We start from the raw sequence: 10,852 nt of genomic DNA on the forward strand, positions 1-10,852 counted from the left end.
TTCAATAAAAAGACAAATGAGTAACAGAACAGTAAAGAGCCAGGAAGGGCAGTAAGGTGGCAGAGAGCGCCTGGGAGTCTGCCACCACCACAGCCTGGCTGTCTTGAACTCCTTCGCCCAACGCAGGTAGAAATGCTACACATCAGTACCAGAACCCCCTAGCTGTCTTCAAATCACACACCTCCGGACACCACTTATCGCATAGGACAGTAACTGAATTCTAGAGTAGAACAACTGTCATTAACAGCACCAAACCACAGCTGACTACAGTGATTGGTCAAGGGAGCTGCAGCAACTACGTCCCAGAACGTCCCTTCAGAAAGAGCCGGGGGCTTGGGCAAGGACGCCGTGAGAGACGCAAAGGTGTCACTGCCATCCCTAAGCACCCGCCAAATACCCAGTGTCTCTAAGCCATGGCAACTGAGCCCGCCTTCAAACAGCAGCTATCCAGGGGGCGGATGAGAAAGAGCAGAGAAGGGAAGGAAGGAAGGAAGAAGCACTGACCGTGTGGAGGAGAGCGGAGGGCTCCGGCTGCGTGTCCTTGGGCGCGGGGCCGGGCGGCGGCGGAGGGAAGTTGGGGCTGAAAACCATGAGGTCGCTCTTGGGCGCGGCGTCCGCCACGCACAGGCTGCGGCTGTGGCGCTGCGAGTAGGACCAGCTGCCCACTTCGCTGGCGCACACGAGCGTCGTGGGCCCGGGCGCCGAGAGCACGGCCGCCCGCGGCGCCCAGCGCGACGCCCCGTAGAGCACGAGCGCCAGCAGGAAGAGGCTGGACACGGCGCAGATGGCCACCACGAGCCACACGTTGGTGGCCGCGCTGGCCGCAGCGGCGCCGAGCTCCAGGCCCGCGGCCGAGCGCGAGCCTGAGGCCGAGGCCGAGCCCGCCGAGGATCCCGCGGCCGCGGCCAGCGCCGCCTCGGCGGGCTCGAGCAGCGAGACGCTGAGCGTGGCCGTGGCCGAGCGCGCCGGCTCGCCGTGGTCGCGCACGACGATGAGCAGCCTGTGGCGAGGGCCGTCCGCCTCGTCGAGCGGGCGCGCCGTGCTCACCTCGCCGCTGTAGAGCCCCACGCGGAACGGGCCCTTGCCGCGCGGCTCCCACAGCTCGTAGCGCAACCACGCGTTGTAGCCCGAGTCGGCGTCCACGGCGCGGATCTTGGCCAGCACCTGGCCCGCCGGCGCCCCCCACGCCGCCCACGCCCACAGCGTGCCCGAGCCCGAGCCCGGCCCCGCCAACGCCGATGCCGCCGCGGCCGCCGCCAACGCCGATGCCGCCTCGGCTGCCGCCGCCGCCGCCGAGCCCGCGGGCGGCAGCAGCGCCGGCGCGTTGTCGTTCTCGTCCAGCACGAAGAGCTGCACCGTGGCGTTGCCGCAGAGCGGCGGCTCCCCCGCGTCCACCGCGCGCACCTCGAACTGCAGCACCTGCAGCTGCTCGTAGTCCAAGGGCTGCAGCGCCCACAGGCGCCCGCTCTCCGCGTCCAGCGCCACGTAGCTCGACGCCGCACGCCAGCCGCTCGAAGGCGCGGCCCCGCCGCCGCCAACGCCCGCGCCGCCCTCCCACAGCGAGTAGCTGACGCGCCCGTTGCCCGCCTCGTCCGGGTCCCGCGCCCACAGCCGCGCCAGCTCCGCGCCCGCCGCGTTGTTCTCCCGCGCCAGCACCGTGTACACGGCCTGCGCGAACGCGGGCGCGTTGTCGTTCACGTCCGACACCGGCAGCCGCAGCCCGCGGCTGGCGCGCAGCGCCGGCGCCCCCGCCGTCCTCCGCACGCACCTCCACCTCGTACTCCGACACCCGCTCCCGGTCCAGCGCCTCGCGCAGCACCAGCGAGTACGAGCCCGCGAACGTCGCCTCCAGACCGAACGGCAGCGCCGGCCACACCCAGCAGCGCACGCGCCCGTTCTCCCCCGAGTCTCGGTCCGACACGCTCAGCAGGGCCACCACCGTCCCCACCGACGCGTCCTCCGACACCGGCACCGACAGCGACGTCACCCGCACCTCCGGCGCGTTGTCGTTCACGTCCAGCACCTCCAAAACTACCTTGCAGTGATTCGCCAGCGAGGGTGTTCCTTGATCTCTCGCTTGAATTCGGTAATTAAATACTTTATCTACCTCGAAGTCTAGGGCCCCTGTCAGGTGAATCTCACCGGTATTCGGATGGATGGCAATTACATCTCGTCCACTCGGCGGACTGAAGTTCGTCACGGTAAAGGTCACTTCGCTATTACTTCCTTCATCTGCATCAGTGGCATTCACCCGCGCCACGAGCGTCCCCACGGCAGCGCTCTCCGGGAGCTGTACTTTATAAACAGACTGGTTGAACTGGGGCGCGTTGTCGTTCGCATCCACCACCGAGATCAGCAGCTCCATGGTGCCTGTCAGAGACGGCCGGCCCCCGTCAGTCGCTGTCAGCACCAACTGGTGCACCGAAATCGTCTCGCGGTCCAGAGATTTCGTTAATACCAGTTCAGGTTCCGTATTTCCATCGGTCGATTTTTGGAAATCCAGAGAGAAATGCTCATTGGGGCTGAGTGTGTAGGAGAGCTGCGCGTTCGCTCCGATATCCGCATCCGACGCGCCCTCCAGCGGGAAACGAGACCCAGGCGGAGTGGTCGTTTCTGCGATGCTGAGGTTTTTTCGGGCGGCGGGGAAGACGGGGGCATTGTCGTTGATGTCGGTGACCTCGAGCTGCACATGGAAGACGCGCAGCGGCCGCTCCAGCAGCACCTCCAGGCGCAGCGCGCACGGCGCGCTCTTGCCGCACAGCTCCTCGCGGTCGAGCCGCGAGCTCACCAGCAGCGCGCCGCTCGCCCCGCTCACCTCCACGCTCGCCCTCCGGCCCTGCGCCACCAGCCGCAGCCGCCGCGCCTCCGCCTCGCCCGCCTCCAGGCCCAGGTCCTGCGCCAGGCGGCCCACCACCGTGCCGGCCTTGGCTTCCTCCGGCACCGAGTAGCGCACCTGCCCGCCCGCCAGCGCCCAGGCCGCCTGCAGCGCCAGCAGCCGCAGCAGCACAGCGCGGCAGCGCTCCTCCATCCCTGCCAACGCTGCTCTCGCCTCTGCCGCTCTGCCCGTGCCTGCCGGCCCCGGCCCGGGCCCCGCACGGCTCCCCGCCGCCGCCCGGAGCTCAGCAGCGGCTCTGCTGCCCGGCCCGCGCCGCCCCCCCGCGCTCACAGCCGGGCTCTCCGCCGCACCGGGGCGGAGCCGCCCACACGCCGTTCCTGAGCCTGCAGCGACACCCTGCGCTGCTCCGCCGCCTCGCTCGCTCCGCCACATCGCCTCTGCCTCCGATCCGTGGATGGTCATCTCCGGCGCAGTTTCTCTTTCTTTTTCTTATTAATTTTACGTATATGTCGCTCTTTTCTTGCAGACCATGCTTCATGTGTTGTTCTTACTTAATCTCTCTTTTTTCATTTGGATTTCTTCATTCATTTCCTTCTTTTTAATCGTATTTCGTTTCTCTGCTCTGTCACTTTCCAACCGTCTTTCTATTCCTCCCTTTCCTTATTCTCGTACTTCTTCTTCGTCATTTTCCTCTCGTTGCCCGTTCTTTACTTCCTTTCTCTTCTTTTTCCATCCCCCACTATCTCTTATCCACACTGGAATGCTCCTCAGTTGCCTCTGGCGCCGCGGCACTGACCATCGAACTCGGAGTCATCAGCGCTGAACCCGTTGCTATGGCCTGATGGAGTCTGGCAGAGGGAGCTGTGTTGTGGCCATTCCCTGTATTATCGCTTCTATTGTTCTATGCTGTACTTTTCTCCCTTGCTTTCCTTCTGGCTTTGTTTTTCTTTGCATAACTTGCAAAATTTAGGGTATTTTTCATATTGTTCTTATTCCCTTTTTAATTTTCCTCTTACTTCCATTTGCTACTTCTTTTTTCCCTTCTGTTGGTTCTCTTTCATTGTCCTCTTTTCTTGTTCTTTTCTAGTTACTCCTGTCCTATTTTGCCTCCTCCTCTCCTGATTCCACCTTGTCTATTCGTCTCCTTTTTTTCCTCAGCCGAAATGTTTTCAATGTGCTCACAAGGAACAATGTAAATGTGCTTTGGGAAAAGATCGCATTCTTATGATTTTTATCTCCTCCATTCTACTTCTTTTTTCCTTGCTCTTCTTCCTCCTCTCTTTTCCTTTCTCTTTGTTTTCTTTCCTCGTTTTTTGTGCTTTGACAATTTCTTCCATATTTTCTGGTTCAGTCCTGGTAACTTCGGTTCATATTTACCCTTCAACAAAATATGTTAGATACCTACAGCACCCCTGACACAAACCACAGACGTGCCCTTGGCCCAGAGCTGTCATATCTCTTACCTACCTCCTCCTATCCCTATGAATAAGGAACAAAAAACACCATTTCTGCTTACCTCCTGTCCTTGCACCTGCCAATTCTCCTCCCTTTAGGGTAAAGGCCACACTCTTCAGCCTCCAGTCCTCTTAAGGATGTGCAATAGCACAGCAAGGCAGTCAGATGGCAAAGAACAGCTCTGCTACATCACAACAGGTTCCACCACCCTCTGGCACAAAAGTCAAAGAAACAGCTGCTGAGGCATCCAATGAAAGAGGCTCCAACGATTCCAAACAACACTGACGAGTCTCATTCAGGAATCCAAACCCATCACAGCCCAGCACAGCGCTCCCCCAATGTCACAAAGCACAGTGACATCACACCTACCCAGCACACCTCTTACACGTTTATGAGGAGTTCTTCTTCCTGACTCATGTTCTACCCAAACCCACCCATGTAACACGATAGCATTGCCACTTAGAACATCTGCTGAATGCCCAAATATATTAACCCCTAAAAATTAATCCATGTGAATTTTACATCTGGCCTTATTGCCACATGCACATTCTGTGCCAGGCAGCAACAGGAAAGCAAAGAGAGCAGGCACTGCTGCTCCAAATCCACAGGTAATTCAGTCAATCCAATATGAAGATACCACAGCTGAACAGGAACCAAAGTACATTTGCCCCTCACACACAACTTCCTCAGCTACAAGCAACTCACCTCTAGCATCACTGATTGCTTTTTCAGAACAAGAAATTCCAGGAGTATTGGTTTCAAGAGACAGTGTGTCTTTATATTACCAGCAACCTCTGCTACCTAATAAGACCAAGACCACAGAAGTAACCAAGGTCATGTTCCAAGATGCTGGCGTGATCATATAAATTTCTAGAACCTTCTGTTTGAAAAACAACATTCTACACAAAATACAAACACTATCAGTCACGTATGGCAGGTAATGTCACAAGCAGCAAGAGGGAACAAGAGAGCACAAGAATATGCAGAACTACTGGAGGTCCTGACAGTGTGCCAGGAGAGCAGCCCTATGCACATGCGGTATTTTGTGGGATTTGATACTTATATTTTTTATCCCCTGCCACGTGAAATGAGAACTCCATAACTCCTCCCCAAGGACATAGATTGTATTCTGCCCAGTATCCACATTTGCCTTTGGCAACTCTTCTCCACTCAAACTCACCCTCCCCACCTCAAGAGTCCAGGCCCTATTCAGTGTCACATGCAGGATGACTGCCAAAATATCCAACACTCCTAGAAACCAGAAAAATGACCCAGCTGTAAACTCTGCTATGCCTGTGATTCAATTCATTGTACATCCTCACCTTCCCTCATGAACGGCATAGAGAACACACTGAGGACTGCAAAGCCATCCAGCATCTGGCAGGTTCTCCCAGCTGCCTGTTCACCACCAAGGCTTTGCTGCTTTTCAGCAATCTCAGCTGGAAACACCACAAAGCTGCTTCACCACTTAGAGTTCATGAAGATTCTGTGGTTGGAGCTGTGACAGCTCTGATCCCAGCCCACACATCTTTATATCATCAATGCAAGCACAGCAAATACCAAAGCACAAAAGCAGTCACAAAGGCAATTGAGTGGGAGAATTTGTATCACATGGAAACAGAGCTGGACTGCAGTGCAGGTCTGTATCTGCAAATAACAAGGAGCCCTGTGTTACATCATGACAAACCATCTCTCCTGAGGCCACCTGTGCAGTGCACAAGTAGGGAAAGTTGAGCACACAAAGATTACAGCTGTTCATGTGTCCTTATAAATCCCACTTGAGGAGAAGCAAGGAACCATCGAGGCAACACCAGTGGCTGGGAATGCTCACCACTACACCAGGAGAGCAGCTTGAAATGTTCCCCTTCCCGAGCACCATTTCTGAAACAAGCAGCTCATCACACAACATCCAGCACTCTCCATCTCACCAGCTCTTACCAAGGCATGGCCTACACCAGGCAGGCAGCAGCACAAGGGTTTGTCTCTGATGAAAGATATTGACAACCTCCATGGAACATTTGTGAGCATTTCAGTATCACACACTGTCTCATGATCAGGAAGATGTCCCACTCCAGAGCCTCAGGGCCTGGGAAATGACACTTGGCAAGAGCATTCTGTTCTCATCCTGCCTCACACTTTCATTTAGGCATCCTCCGCTCACCAGTCTGAAACCTGTTCTCAAGACAAGCATATCATCTCATGTTCTTTTCTTATGTCCTGACCCATGGCCTTCCCAGGGATTTGCAGCTTCCCCAAAACCATGTTTTCCCACTCCTCAAGGCCACTGTCCAGAGAGATATGGCCAAGCCCTCATTACCTGTCACAGACCACAGTTGCCTTTCCTATCTGAAGTCTGAACATGGTTTTTGCTACTCCTTCTCAGCAATCACAGAACCATAGAAAACTCAGGGATGGCATCATCTGTGCAGTTACAGCAGAACCTCTGATGCTCACAGTTCCCGTTTGTAATGTTTCAGCTACCTCAGATGGAAATGTGACAGACTTGGGAGCAAAACTATTTCTAAAGGTGATATTGGGACAACGTACATTATGATGCCATTGATGTCATGCTCTGAGAAAAACCCCAAATTGCAGGTGACAACCCAAGTATAATACATGGCAGTTAGTGTAGGAAAATGGTATTTGAGACTTAGAGGGGAATGGCAGTTCTTTGATTTTGGTGGTTGTTTATTTGTTTCTTCATTACAGAAGAGATTTCCCAGGCTTTTGAAAGGATGTCACCGCTGATGCAAGTTTTGAAAGAATACATAAAAAAGCCAGTGTATTTCATGTTAGCTCTCTGGTCAGAATTGCAAACGCTCAGCAATGTCAGTAACAGGAAGACAACAAATACATTTATACCTTGGGTCACACTCCTCTGCCTGAATGCTTTAAAATATAAACAAAAACTCTATAGTATATAGCGTATAGTATATAGCATATAGTGTATAGTATATAGTATGTACTATATACTATATACTTTATACTATATAGTGTATACTATATGCTGTATATTATATACTATATATTACTATTCCCTGAATAACATGACACTTGCAAAAAAGTCATGGGACGAACATAAGAAATCCTTGCCACAAATAACTTACTTTCTAAATGACTCTCAGAGGAGGGAACTTTTGTGTTTGTATATCCACTTTTCACCTTCCATCCTATCTTCACATGACCACACTTATAGAGCAGGAGGAGAGATTGAAGTAAAAGGACAAAGAATAACAGCATGGTAACTAGGCTGCAAAGGCAATGAGATGGCACACAGTGCCTGCGAGTCTGCCAACACCACAGTCAGGCTGTCTTGAACTCCTTCTCTCAATGCAGGTGGAAATGCTACACATGTGAACCAGAACCCCCTTGACTGCAGATCGCACACCTAGGAGCACCTTATATTGCACAGAGCAAAACAGCTCTCCTTGCACCTTAGCACCTAAGCTGCCTACAGTAACTGCTTGACGGTGCAGCCGTACCTACATTCTGGAACCCCCAGAGAAAGAGCCGGGAGCTTGGGCAAGGAGGCGGTGACAGACGCAAAGGTGTCATTGCCATCCCTAAGCACCCGCCAAATACCCAGTGTCCCTAAGCCGTGGGAACTGAGCTCGCCTTCAAACAGCAGCTATCCAGGGGGCGGATGAGAAAAAGCAGAGAAGGGAAGGAAGGAAGGAGCACTGACCGTGTGGAGGAGAGCGGAGGGCTCCGGCTGCGTGTCCTTGGGCGCGGGGCCGGGCGGCGGCGGAGGGAAGTTGGGGCTGAAAACCATGAGGTCGCTCTTGGGCGCGGCGTCCGCCACGCACAGGCTGCGGCTGTGGCGCTGCGAGTAGGACCAGCTGCCCACTTCGCTGGCGCACACGAGCGTCGTGGGCCCGGGCGCCGAGAGCACGGCCGCCCGCGGCGCCCAGCGCGACGCCCCGTAGAGCACGAGCGCCAGCAGGAAGAGGCTGGACACGGCGCAGATGGCCACCACGAGCCACACGTTGGTGGCCGCGCTGGCCGCAGCGGCGCCGAGCTCCAGGCCCGCGGCCGAGCGCGAGCCTGAGGCCGAGGCCGAGGCCGAGCCCGCCGAGGATCCCGCGGCCGCGGCCAGCGCCGCCTCGGCGGACTCGAGCAGCGAGACGCTGAGCGTGGCCGTGGCCGAGCGCGCCGGCTCGCCGTGGTCGCGCACGACGATGAGCAGCCTGTGGCGAGGGCCGTCCGCCTCGTCGAGCGGGCGCGCCGTGCTCACCTCGCCGCTGTAGAGCCCCACGCGGAACGGGCCCTTGCCGCGCGGCTCCCACAGCTCGTAGCGCAGCCACGCGTTGTAGCCCGAGTCGGCGTCCACGGCGCGGATCTTGGCCAGCACCTGGCCCGCCGGCGCCCCCCACGCCGCCCACGCCCACAGCGTGCCCGAGCCCGAGCCCGGCCCCGCCAACGCCGATGCCGCCTCGGCCGCCACGGCGCCCGCCTCCGCCGCCGAGCCCGCGGGCGGCAGCAGCGCCGGCGCGTTGTCGTTCTCGTCCAGCACGAAGAGCTGCACCGTGGCGTTGCCGCAGAGCGGCGGCTCCCCCGCGTCCACCGCGCGCACCTCGAACTGCAGCACCTGCAGCTGCTCGTAGTCCAAGGGCTGCAGCGCCCACAGGCGCCCGCTCTCCGCGTCCAGCGCCACGTAGCTCGACGCCGCACGCCAGCCGCTCGAAGGCGCGGCCCCGCCGCCGCCAACGCCCGCGCCGCCCTCCCACAGCGAGTAGCTGACGCGCCCGTTGCCCGCCTCGTCCGGGTCCCGCGCCCACAGCCGCGCCAGCTCCGCGCCCGCCGCGTTGTTCTCCCGCGCCAGCACCGTGTACACGGCCTGCGCGAACGCGGGCGCGTTGTCGTTCACGTCCGACACCGGCAGCCGCAGCCCGCGGCTGGCGCGCAGCGCCGGCGCCCCGCCGTCCTCCGCACGCACCTCCACCTCGTACTCCGACACCCGCTCCCGGTCCAGCGCCTCGCGCAGCACCAGCGAGTACGAGCCCGCGAACGTCGCCTCCAGCCCGAACGGCAGCGCCGGCCACACCCAGCAGCGCACGCGCCCGTTCTCCCCCGAGTCTCGGTCCGACACGCTCAGCAGGGCCACCACCGTCCCCACCGACGCGTCCTCCGACACCGGCACCGACAGCGACGTCACCCGCACCTCCGGCGCGTTGTCGTTCACGTCCAGCACCTCCAGCACCACCTTGCAGTGACTCGACAGCGAAGGGTTTCCTTGATCTGTAGCATCTACTTGCAGGCGATAGAGACTAACATCCTCAAAGTCTAAATCATTCCTGAGACGAATCTCTCCGCTCCTTCTGTCGATTCCGAAAACGTCTTTACTACCCGGAGGGAAGAGAGTCTCTAGGGAATACGAGATATTACTGTTTGATCCTTCATCTAAATCCGTGGCATTCAGTTTGATGACTAAGGTACCGCGTTCTGAATTTTCCGGCAGCTGCACTTTATACACCGATTGGTTGAACTGGGGCGCGTTGTCGTTCGCATCCACCACCGAGATCAGCAGCTCCATGGTGCCTGTCAATGACGGCTGACCCCCGTCAGTCGCCGTCAGCACCAACCGGTGCACAGGAATCGTCTCGCGGTCCAGCGGCTTCCGGAGTACAAGGAATAAGGACTCAGAGTCCTCCTCGGTTTTTTGCAAATCCAGAGAAAAATGTTCGCTGGGGCTGAGTGTGTAGGAGAGCTGCGCGTTCGCTCCGATATCCGCATCCGACGCGCCCTCCAGCGGGAAACGAGACCCCAGCACGGACGATTCCGCGATGCTGAGATTTTTGCCGGCGGCGAAGAAGACGGGGGCATTGTCGTTGATGTCGGTGACCTCGAGCTGCACATGGAAGACGCGCAGCGGCCGCTCCAGCAGCACCTCCAGGCGCAGCGCGCACGGCGCGCTCTTGCCGCACAGCTCCTCGCGGTCGAGCCGCGAGCTCACCAGCAGCGCGCCGCTCGCCCCGCTCACCTCCACGCTCGCCCGCCGGCCCTGCGCCACCAGCCGCAGCCGCCGCGCCTCCGCCTCGCCCGCCTCCAGGCCCAGGTCCTGCGCCAGGCGGCCCACCACCGTGCCGGCCTTGGCTTCCTCCGGCACCGAGTAGCGCACCTGCCCGCCCGCCAGCGCCCAGGCCGCCTGCAGCGCCAGCAGCCGCAGCAGCACAGCGCGGCAGCGCTCCTCCATCCCTGCCAACGCTGCTCTCGCCTCTGCCGCTCTGCCCGTGCCTGCCGGCCCCGGCCCGGGCCCCGCACGGCTCCCCGCCGCCGCCCGGAGCTCAGCAGCGGCTCTGCTGCCCGGCCCGCGCCGCCCCCCCGCGCTCACAGCCGGGCTCTCCGCCGCACCGGGGCGGAGCCGCCCACACGCCGTTCCTGAGCCTGCAGCGACACCCTGCGCTGCTCCGCCGCCCTACACTCCTCGCAATAGCGGCCGCGCATTTGGCCCGAGATGATAATCTCTTCCAGGCGTGTTTTCCGACCCTGATTGTCTTTCTTTTTATTTTTGTACTTCTTTTTTCTTTGTTTTCATCCTTCGTCCTCCGGGTAACTCGCAAC

At 58.6% G+C, this 10,852-nt stretch overlaps 2 pseudogenes across 2 annotated transcripts; both read right to left on the reverse strand.

Annotated features, from left to right (window-relative positions):
- Positions 1 to 432: 432 nt before the first annotated feature.
- Positions 433 to 3,324, reverse strand: LOC306808778 (protocadherin alpha-2 pseudogene; annotated as a pseudogene). Its single transcript has one exon. The product of its transcript is annotated as a protocadherin alpha-2 pseudogene (transcript).
- A 4,478-nt stretch (positions 3,325 to 7,802) lies between these two features.
- LOC306808783 (protocadherin alpha-2 pseudogene) lies at positions 7,803 to 10,779 on the reverse strand (annotated as a pseudogene). Its single transcript has one exon. The product of its transcript is annotated as a protocadherin alpha-2 pseudogene (transcript).
- Between the last annotated feature and the right edge of the window lie 73 nt (positions 10,780 to 10,852).

Source organism: Erithacus rubecula, assembly GCF_903797595.1.
Source record: "Erithacus rubecula genome assembly, chromosome: 16".
NCBI lineage: Eukaryota > Metazoa > Chordata > Aves > Passeriformes > Muscicapidae > Erithacus > Erithacus rubecula.